This window comes from Ictidomys tridecemlineatus, chromosome 12, assembly GCF_052094955.1.
Source record: "Ictidomys tridecemlineatus isolate mIctTri1 chromosome 12, mIctTri1.hap1, whole genome shotgun sequence".
NCBI classification, from domain to species: domain Eukaryota; kingdom Metazoa; phylum Chordata; class Mammalia; order Rodentia; family Sciuridae; genus Ictidomys; species Ictidomys tridecemlineatus.
This window is the reverse complement of record NC_135488.1, coordinates 82047090-82057783: the sequence shown is the minus strand read 5'-3', so window position 1 is coordinate 82057783 and position 10694 is coordinate 82047090. Positions and strand designations below refer to the sequence as shown.

At 36.2% G+C, this 10694-nt stretch overlaps 1 long non-coding RNA gene across 1 annotated transcript; it reads left to right on the top strand.

Annotated features, from left to right (window-relative positions):
* Window positions 1-3941: 3941 nt before the first annotated feature.
* On the top strand, window positions 3942-7023 carry LOC144369602 (uncharacterized). Its single transcript, XR_013429393.1, has 2 exons — window positions 3942-4044; window positions 6809-7023. It is a non-coding gene; the product is annotated as an uncharacterized LOC144369602 (long non-coding RNA).
* Window positions 7024-10694: the final 3671 nt, after the last annotated feature.

The window sequence follows — 10694 nt, the reverse complement described above, 5'->3', positions numbered from 1 at the left end:
CTGAAGGATTATTCCAGGAAACTTTTTTGCTTTGTTATTATTATTGTTTTTTTAAGTGTATTCACTTCAAGCTTGGTATTTCTCTGCCAGCTTATGCTTGCTGATGGTTTACCCAGGTTCATCAGGCCTAAATCATTTGCTTTTCATGTTTCAAGTCTCTCTTACAATATCTTAGATTGTCTTGTTTTCCATCTGTTAGGAACCTTCAAGATCGAATCTTAAAAGGTATATTCTTATAATTCACTTAATTTATTGATTGGAAAGATGTAAGTGCAAAAAAGGCACTTCTTTTTATCCACTAAAATGTTAGTATCTGGGTTTATTTGAGGAATAACAACAAGGAGGCAACTTTTTAATCTTCTTAATGCAGAACTAGATCTTGGTCATATCTTAGGGCTACATATTTCCTCAGGTTGCTCATTACTGGCTTAAGATGTTTCCACTCCTGGGGGCATTTGCATTTTAATGGGGAACTCTTGCAGCACCAAAGCCTTCAAGACCAAAAGAAATTAATCTCTAAAAGTGAAATTTGAGATATTAGGACAGAGCTCTGGGGGCAAAGAAGAGAGGGAAATTTTTAAATGGAAGATGTCTCTCTACCTGCAAATTATATCATGTCTATCATAAGGCAAGCTTCAGTAGGGAAAAGCAGGAAAGTATATAACCCCATATTTCCCATAGGATGTAAAATTTATTTTCAACAGTCAAAAATATTAAAGGACTGTCAAAAGTACATTGAATTATTTACATATTTTGAAAGACATACATTGAGGCTTTTTATTTTTACTTTGGCACAGATCATTATATAAAATGCTACTTTGAACTATTAATTAGTTCAAATACTCTCCTTCCTCCTAACTTCCACCAAAAAGTTTAACCAGATGGTCAATAAGAAGTATGCAATATTAAGTGAACACTCGTGACACTCTATGCATGGATGTGAACATAGTAGCTGATAAAGCATCAGGTACTTTGGAATAATTAATTCACTCCAAAATAATTTAATTTGTGGTGAATTTCTCTGATTGGACAAATTGCCCAAATTCCAAGTTCCCAAGAGGGAGACTGAGATCCTGATGATAAAAAACAATTAAAAATAAACTTCTCCATTTGAGATGCAGAGGATCAGATGAATGACATGTGTAAGTAATTATAAGTTCTAGGGTCTCCAGTATTTTTCTTTTCTCTTTTATCAAACAAGAGTAATAAATCTTAATTTTTCATTTTTCCTTGTTTTCTTGTACATTTTACTCCTGAACCTAGCAAGTAAGTAAAAATGGTGAATAGCATTTTCAAATCTCAAGGTTCATTTAAAATTTTGTTTGAGCCAGCCATGGTGGTAGCACCCCTGTAATCCCAGCAACTCAAGGGGCTAAGGTAGGATGATCACAAATTCAAGGCCAGCCTCAGCAACCTAGCAAAATTCTAAGAAACTCAATGAGACCCTGTTTCAAAAGTAAATAAAAAAATAAATAAATTTTTAAAAATAGGGTTAAGATGTAAGTCAATCCCCAAACTCAAATAAAGAAAAAAGGAAAAATAAAAAGATATTTTGCTTGAAGAAATAAAGAGAAAGCATTGAGATGGGAAACAGCAAGGAAAAGAAAATTCCTATACTTAGCCAGAGAAAACTAAAATGAAAACTGGACCCCCATACCCACTGCATTTTCTAAGTGATAATGCAGTATGCTGTATGCATACAGTACACTTTTATTTAAGAAACACAGTTATCTTTACTTAAAAATGAAGTTAGAGAAGTGCAAATCAAAACTGCTCTAAGATTTCATCTCACTCCAGTCAGAATGGCAATTATCAAGAATTCAAGCAACAGTAAGTGTTGGTGAGGATGTGGTGAAAAAGGTACACTTATACATTGCTGATGGGACTGCCAATTGATGCAAGCATTATGGAAAGTGGTATGGAGATTCCTCAGAAAACTTGGAATGGAACCACAATTTGACCCGGCTATCTATCCCACTCCTCAGTTTATATGCAAAGGACTTAAAATCAGCATACTACCGTGATGTAGCCACATCCGTGTTTATAGCAATTCAACTCACAATAGCTAAACTATGGAACTAGGTGTCTTTCAACAGATGAATGGATAAAGAAAATGTGATGTATAGACACAATGGAATATTTCTCAGCTTTAAAGAAGAATAAGATTATGACATCTGCTGGGTAAATGGATGGAGCTGGAGAATATCATGCTAAGCTAAATAAGCCAATCCCCCCAAACTGAAGGCTAAATGTTTTTTCTCACAATGGGTAGGGAGATGGCTAGGGAAGAATAGAGTTACTTTGGATTAGGTAGAGGGGAGTGATAGGAGGGGAGGAAATATGAGGGTAGGAAGGATAGCAGAATGAATCAGAAATTATTACTCTTTGTGTGTGTGTGTATATATATATATATATATATATATATGACTACATAACCAATGTGATTGTATATCATGTACAACCAAAAGAATGAGAAATTATATTTCATTTATGTATAATGTGTCAAAGAGCATTCTACTGTCATGTATAGCTAATTAGAAGAAACAAACAAACAAACAAAAAACTGGTGAGAGGGTTTTAATTATCATTGTACAGACTGAACTATTTACAAAGCCCTTCAGCGGGGTATGGTGGTACATTTCTATAATCCTAGTAATTTGGGAGCTTGAGGCACAAGGTTGCAAGTTCAAGGCCAATGTGGGCAATTTAGGATTCTGAGAAATTTAGCAAGACCTTGTCTCAAAATAAAAAATAAAAAAGGTTAGGGGAGATAACTCAGCAACAAAGCACCCCTGGGTTCAATTCCCAGTACTAAATGAATAAATAGGCCTTTCATTAGATAAGAAATAAACATATGAAAAGTTGTATACATCCAAACTGGTATATAGACAAAAGTTCTAAAAGGTCTCCCTAGGCAATCTGTTTTATGAAGTGAGTCTTGATAAGAACACTTTGTTATTGACATTAGTTAGAGTAGTAACTTATTTGACTGTTTTCTTAGGAACCTTCAGATATTTATTTTCTTAGAAACAACTCCTCTATAAATAAATAAAATACATTTGAATATCAAATGAAAATAACTAAATACAAGATTTGGAAACTAATTATTTTTTCTTATAAGAATTGTCTATTTGGGGGGGCTGGGGATGTTGCTCAAGTGGTAGCGCGCTCGCCTGGCATGCGCGAGGCGCTGGGTTCGATCCTCAGCACCACATAAAAATAAAATAAAAGATGTTGTGTCCACCGAAAACTAAAAAATAAATATTAAAAAAAGAATTGTCTATTTGGCTTTTTTTTTTTTTTTTCACCATAGGAAACATTATTCTGGGCTGCTCTGGATATAGCAGATGTCGTTCTAAGTTATGTGTCACCAAAAGAGCAGGTGTGCTGTAAAGGGGAAAAAAAAAATCTTGTTTTCGTGCAATTATCTTTTTTAATGAAAATAAATGAAGGGGAAAAACGTACAAGACCATATCAGCATCAGCATCTTCTTCCACTTTCCCTCTCTGCAAACAATTTCCTCTGAAATGAAAGCAGCTCTTTAACCTCTTCAATTCTTGAATCGCCTACTAAGTAAGCACTCATCAGGATAAGTACTGAAATCTGAAAACAATCTTACTGATTGAGCTTCGCAAGCAGCCATTCAACCTCATAAGAGTAACTTTTTTCAATTAGAAACTTAACAGTAGGTAGATTACAGGAAGATGGTGGGGCAGATAAAAGAACACATTAGAAATACAGATAATAGATGTGAGAAGGCTTTCTAAATACAGTGTCGTGAAATGCGGCAACTCCAGAGATCAGATGAGGAAAAAGTAAAACATTCTAGCCCAGAATAAGATAGTAAAGTATTTAGGTCAGAGAGGAGGTTGGAATATTCCATAATTGCATTTTGCTCCAATTATGTAAGAAAGAACAATGAGAAAATTGCAGTGGTTTGTAGAGAAGAGTAAAAACAGTAGAAGCCCTGAAAACCAGAGGGCAGATACTGTGAAGAACTCCACAGTGTCAAAACTAACCAACCTATGCCTGTCTGTAAGTGGGGTGAGTGCTAATAGTGCTGAGGATTAGTTCTTCATTATCTCTATAACTTTTACAGTTTCATCTTTGCTCCTTCATTCTGTCATCAGGAATGCTTTTTTTTTTTTCCCTTTCTACAATACTTTACAATCTACCATTCTCCATTCCCTACCTCTTCTCTGAATACTGCTGGTTTTCTCAGTCTGCAGTTTCCAAAACTAAAGAGGAAGACAATTCGCAGGAATTTCTTATCTATCAAATGCAGGTGTTTTAAGGTGTTGTAAGTAAACAAACAAAATGCTGTTGACCAGAAGTGAAGACTAGCATTTTTTTTTTTAATGATAAGCATTCAAGTTTTACATCATTGAATGTTATAAAATTTAGAGAAAGAAAAAGGGAACCGATAGCTAGGACATGCCAACGGGAGAAGATGAATTTAAGTTTTGTTTTGAACTGTAGAAGAGACATACATGGGAAGAAGGAGAGGGGAGCGAATCGAGAAGTAACAAGGACAAAGTCATAATGACAGGCGTAAGGTTGATTGTAGAAGCAAGAGTCCACATAACTTTAAAAAATGTCAAGCACATCATGGCCTTCCTGCGCTGAAACTCTGTAATGGTTTGCTCATTTTCACTAGAATAGAATACAAATAACCTTCATGAACTTCAAGGTCTTATATGGTCTGGATGGTCTAGTTGCTGCCTACTGCTCAGCAGTCATATTCTATTGCTTTCTATTGTGTTGATTCGGATTCAGCAAGTGGGCTTCTTCTATTTCCTGAGCAATGCCAAGTTGTTTCTACTTTAAGGTTCCAGATAAGCCCTTTCCTCCAACTGGCATGCTCTGCCTTCCTCCCTTCTTTCCGTCATTCAAGACTCAACTGAACGCTACTGCCTGTGGAAACCTTCTCTGATCCTTTCTTCCACTTCCTATTCCAACAATTTTGCTATTTTCTGAACAGTTATTACTGCTACAATTTACTAGTTAAATAACTCAGGAGTTTTCTCTGCCCCCACTGTCAACTCAGGTAGAACACAAGGCATGAGAGAAACTACAAATTTCCCATTCTTCAAGCCTCTCTGTTCAATATTGAGTATTAGTAAAGTGTTTTCCTTTTCTTCTTTTTTTTTTTTCCCTTACACTCACCTCCCAGAGAAGTAGCCTTCTTGTTGTTTGAGTCCTGAGATAGGAGGCTTTGAGAAAAGTCACTTTCCTCTAATCTGCTATCTTGTCTTTCAAGAATCGACACTTTCTATCTTGCCCATTGCTAAATCTTTGTCACCTACCATTAGTTCTAAAGCTCAGTGCTACAGAAAGTACGTGGTCTATGAACTCTTTACTACCATCTTCTCAACAGGTAAATCAATAAGTGCTTTCTTTATCCAGAATCTTTTTTTCTACTAAAAAAAAAAATAGCTAAATTAAACAATGTGTCTAGTGACATAGTTGGTTTATATTCTGGGACAAACTTCCTATCTGCTCACAGACCCTAACAGTTTGTAGACTTTTATGAACCACAGACCATGCTTTGAGAAGCATGATCTAGCTTCTAGGAGAGGTTATAAGGTTTCATTCCAGCAGAAGGCAGAATATATGAGTGGATTAATAAAAAGTTTGACAGTTTTGATGGGTTGCCTATAATTATCTCACAGGTGATAAATTATCACTGATAATTATATTTCTGAGATACACGGTGGCAACATCAGAAAAGTCTATCTGATTTCAAGAAAATTTATTAAAGTCAGGGGGGAACAGAGCTTGAGAGAAAAGGCCAATTCACTGATGCCATGGACCAAGCTTAATGCCGAAAGTCATTAAAGATGGGACTCTCCCCTGAAACACAGAGGTTACTCTAAAGTGGGGAAGCCATGGGGATGTTCTAGGGACATCTAGGGAGAATGTTATTTTGTCTTCCCACAAAAAGATCGATACATTGTGCACCAAATAGAAAACAGATATTAAGCTCAAAGGGGTTAATTGGTTTGGGAAAAAAACTTTCCATACCTCAATATTTGGAGGTAGTCAAGATTTCCAAAATGTCAAATAAGAAACTTAAGATTCCTGTAAATAATTCAGATATGATTGTTGCAACAATACACCTTCATGGAGTGTTCCCTATCTACAAGGTGCTATAGCTATATCACATCCATTATCTCAATGAATTTTCTCAATAATCCTTTTGGGTGGACACTGCTCTTATCCATTTTAAGTGAGGCTTAGCATGTGGTGGAATCAGTATTTGAAAACGAAGTCTTAAATGATTCTATGCTTGTTTTTGTCATTTTTTTTTTTTTTTTTTTTTTTTTTTTTTTTGCTGCTGGAAACAGAAGACCTGAGAACAACATGGAGAAGGAAAGGTTTATTTGGGGCTCACATTTTCAGAGGTCTCCTTCCATGAATGGCCACCTCCTTTGCTTTGGGTACCAGGTGAGGCAGAGCCATAGAAGGGTATGGAGGCACATGGAAATTAGGAAGCAGAGAGAGAGAGAGGTCCACTCACCAGAGAGTATATATGAACCCCAAAGGGATGCCCCTAGTACGCACCACTCTTAATTGGGGATTTTGCTTTTAAAAGTTTCCTATGTAAATCAGACAAGTTTGGAAAAGTTGCATCAAGCGAATCCCTTATGAAGAAACAGTTGGGAACTTACTACACTCTAGACGGTGGAAGGTTGGAGAAAGGTAAAGAAAAATGGAAACATTAAATAGAAACAACAGTTTCCATAATTTTTTCTAGTTTTAGTTATGCCACAGGGAATTATTTTTAACCCTGCCTTGTCTCTTTCAGGGCTCCAAGAAACATTTCAGCAAATGGATCCAGTGTACTGAATGAAAGCATAATGTGGAATAAATACCTTGGGTGTGGAAAACCTGAAGGAATTCAGTGTTTCCCTTTGGACAGACAGCTGGATGCCAGGTGTGTTACCACACCTTGACCAGCACAAACAACATTATCCTAAATTAAACAGATGTGGCTTCAAGAGCAAGTACTTTATATCAAAATCACATATATTAGGGTTTTTTTTCTAGTGATGAATTGATATTCTGCTTGGTGTTGGTATATCACTATGACTCTTGCATTTATAAAGCAGAGAAATCAAACTATACAGCAAGAATCCTTGGAACTTGAACCGATACTAAAAAAAAAAAAAAACTCAGAAATTGAGTAGGTCTCAAGTTGAAGATCAGCTTCTTGGTCTTCTCTATGCTCACTTGGGGCTTTGAGTACAATTTGATTTTGTACTGTCTTACATCTATTGGAATACACATTTGTTAAACTATACTATTGCTATGGGACTCATTATGTCTTGTAGGATATCATCAATATCCATTATCTTCAAGTGTTGTTCTCAGGGTACTTTAATCTGAAAGAGTTTGAGAAGAGCAGCAAGGCTATTTAAAGAAAGTCAACATTACAATTATAAAATGATTGTTTATCTTTATCTACGGATCTGGATGCAGTGCAGGACATACTGAATCATTAATATCATTAAAAATGATGATGCTGACAACACCTTAGATTTGATGAAAGTAAATCCTAAGTGGAAGGACAGTCCTGAATATCTATATTTTCCACTGAGTTTAAGACTGTTTACACAAAAATTCCTTCATTACTTAGCTGGGAACTATAAAAATAGAAATAAGAGGAGGCGTATGCCAGATGTTTGCCTAGGGTTGGCACATATTCATCGGAGGACTACGAGTGTTATTTGTTGAGAGCAAGCCTAGCTATTATATGTTTAATTTTTTTTTAAATTAAAGGTTAGAAAAGTTTTGTGTATTAGAATATTTTGGAATGTTATTATTTGCACTGTACAGTCAAACAAGCAAGAAGAATTTTCAACTGTCAATAGTTGCCAGGAAAGGATAACAGGATATACAAGTATGGGGAAAATGAATGAAGAAATTTCCATTCATTATGTGTGCACACTATCACATTGTATGATACTGAATGTATACACTCATTATAATTAGTGAGTTAAATTCAAATATTAATAATTGGTACCAATAAAAATGTTGGATACTTGTCTGAAATTCAGGTAGGTGCATAGTCTAGGTTTCAAGTAGCAAAATAGTAGGAAAAAAACCCCTCTCATCAATTTCTTTTAAAGTTGTGGATATGTTTTCTTCATCACAGATAAGAAAGTAGGGGAGAGTACATTTACCATGTGAAAAGAAAGGCTGAGGAAAAACAATGGATAACTATTTGTAAACTTGAAATTTGTTTGGGGTTTGGTGCCAGCACAAGATAAGAGTTTAAGGTCATTTCTCATTTCATCCAAATAAATCTTCTTAGTCGGGGTTACACATTTAAAGGGATATAATCTGCACAACGCTCCAAATCACTTCACTTTCTTTCCCCCAGATTCATTTAGCATGGCTGGAAGGCTCTATTCAGGAAATGAAGTTTTCTAAATTGTGACTGGTTTTATCAGACGATGAATCTTCCCTTAGAAGGAGGATCAGGGATGTGAGGATCAGGATGTCTTGGCCAGCAGCAGTAGCAGGTTCTAGGCCACACTGCTAGCAGTGGAAGGAGAATAAAATAATAAATGAAAAGTGCTTTCTGACAGATGCATCCTCTTTGTCTTTTCCCAGCTGTGGCACATGATCATCAGCTTAGCATATCCCCTTGGCCTGGAGGCCCACGGTAAGGATGAGCTATGGAAAAGGAAGTCAGGTTTTTGAGCCAGTTCATTAAGTGATTAATTACTAGTGATATATGGCTTTTTTGTTCTCGTTGCTTTATGCTGGGTTTCACGGAAGCGTTTGGAGAGCATAGGTGTTCATTTATCACATCTGATCTCTGCCTAGTCAGAGGTCTCTCCCAGAACACAGTTGGGAGCCAGGAGAGAACCAGAGTCAAAGGTGAAAACTAGCGTGAAGGTGATTTATTCCATTGAAACTTGGGCAATGCATCCCTGTCACCCTGTCAGCTGTCAGAAATGCCACTGGCCCTTTTATTTACTTGTTGCAGTACATTCTTCTGGATATCATCCATCTTTGGAAATGGCACTTTAATTAAAAGCTAAAGGGAAGCAGTAAGTTCAAATTTGTGCGTGTATGTGGTTAAATATGCATGTGTGAATGTGTGCTTTTATAATGATGTTTGAGTTTGTACCTGTTGCGTATATGCGGGCATATTTATAATATATGCATACTTTTGAGTGTCATTTTAATCAGTTTACACACTTGAGTTTGTGTAAACAAATTCGTATGGTTTTGGGAAATATACCTGGAGTCACATTGATAGACATCTGAAATGACTATATTCTTTAAAGGAGGCCTATCATAAATCCTTTCAAAAACAAATATTTATTCTGAATGGTAACTTACTTTCTTGCGAATTTTATGATTTTTTAATGACTTTTGAAATTTTAAACAAGAAAACTGTAGATGATAGTTGTGATGCTGCTCAGGTAAAAGAAGAATTAGATCAGAGGATGATCTCCAAGGGTCCACTGATTAGGTAACTAACAATCGTAGGTGTCTGTCATTGTGAGACCTCGTGGTTAGATTTCTCCACATGAGGCCATCCCTCACAAAGACGATGACATTTCTGATTTTCTTTCTATTTTCTTTATTAGTGGCATTCGCCATCATGGGCCTGACTCTCCCTTCTGTTGTTCTCTGAATAACTAGTCAGACCACTCCCATAGGGCACTCAGTGAATATGACTTCTTCTAAAAGGAATTTTGTCTTTAAATTCCAAATCCAAGAGAAATCTTCCTTTTTTGGAGCCATGTTTAGCAATTTCCATATTGGATAATATTAATTACTATAAATGTTTGATATGGTATTCTGAGGGGAATTTCCCTAGCTAGGGCAAAACCATGACCAATATATGTTACTGTATTATGGAATGTCAGATTCCAGCAACATGGCTTCTGAAACAGAAAGAAATATAATTCTTTCTTTTTCAAAGAGCTTTGCTCTGGTTGGCTTATGTCCCAGCAGTACAACGAGTAGGTGATGTTTTGGCAATGGTATGAAAAAATATGGGATAGTCAAGATTGTGCTCTTATTTGCATTCACTAAAAGCCCAGGATGATTATTTGTCCCCACTGCTCAGTGTACACACCATGACACTTCATTCAACAGGTCCCCTGTGCCCATGAGACATCAATTCTATTCAACAAGATGTATTCACCATTATATCTTGACAGAAGAAAGCATAATGTTGATGTTTTGGAGAGGAATATTTCAGGGCAGTTTCTTGTCAGGAATAAAAAAAAAAGATATTATGATTGCCAAGAGAGGAATCATTTGCAATCTGGGTCTTCTGAACCACAGAGCATTATAAAAATGATATTGTGAAGGTGTGATCTTTTAGGAATACAATCAGAAAAGTAACTCAATTAGCTTTGGAACAATTGAGGGATCCTGTATAGCTGTGTATACTCAGTTTGGGAAAAATAAAATACATGCTAGTTCTGTTCCTCCATTTTCCATGCTGAACTGTGGCATCTTGGCAATCGTCATCTTGCCCCATGGGTATGGTTTGGTAGACTAAGGAGAAGGGCTGTGAAAATGGCTGGTTTGCAAGTGGAAGAAGACAAGTCAACATGATGCTTTTGGAGTGATGGGAGAGTGAGTGGACAAGTTATCTAAGGGTAAGAGAAGATTATTGCAATGGCTTCACTGTAATAGTTTGCTCAGGTTGCCATAACAAA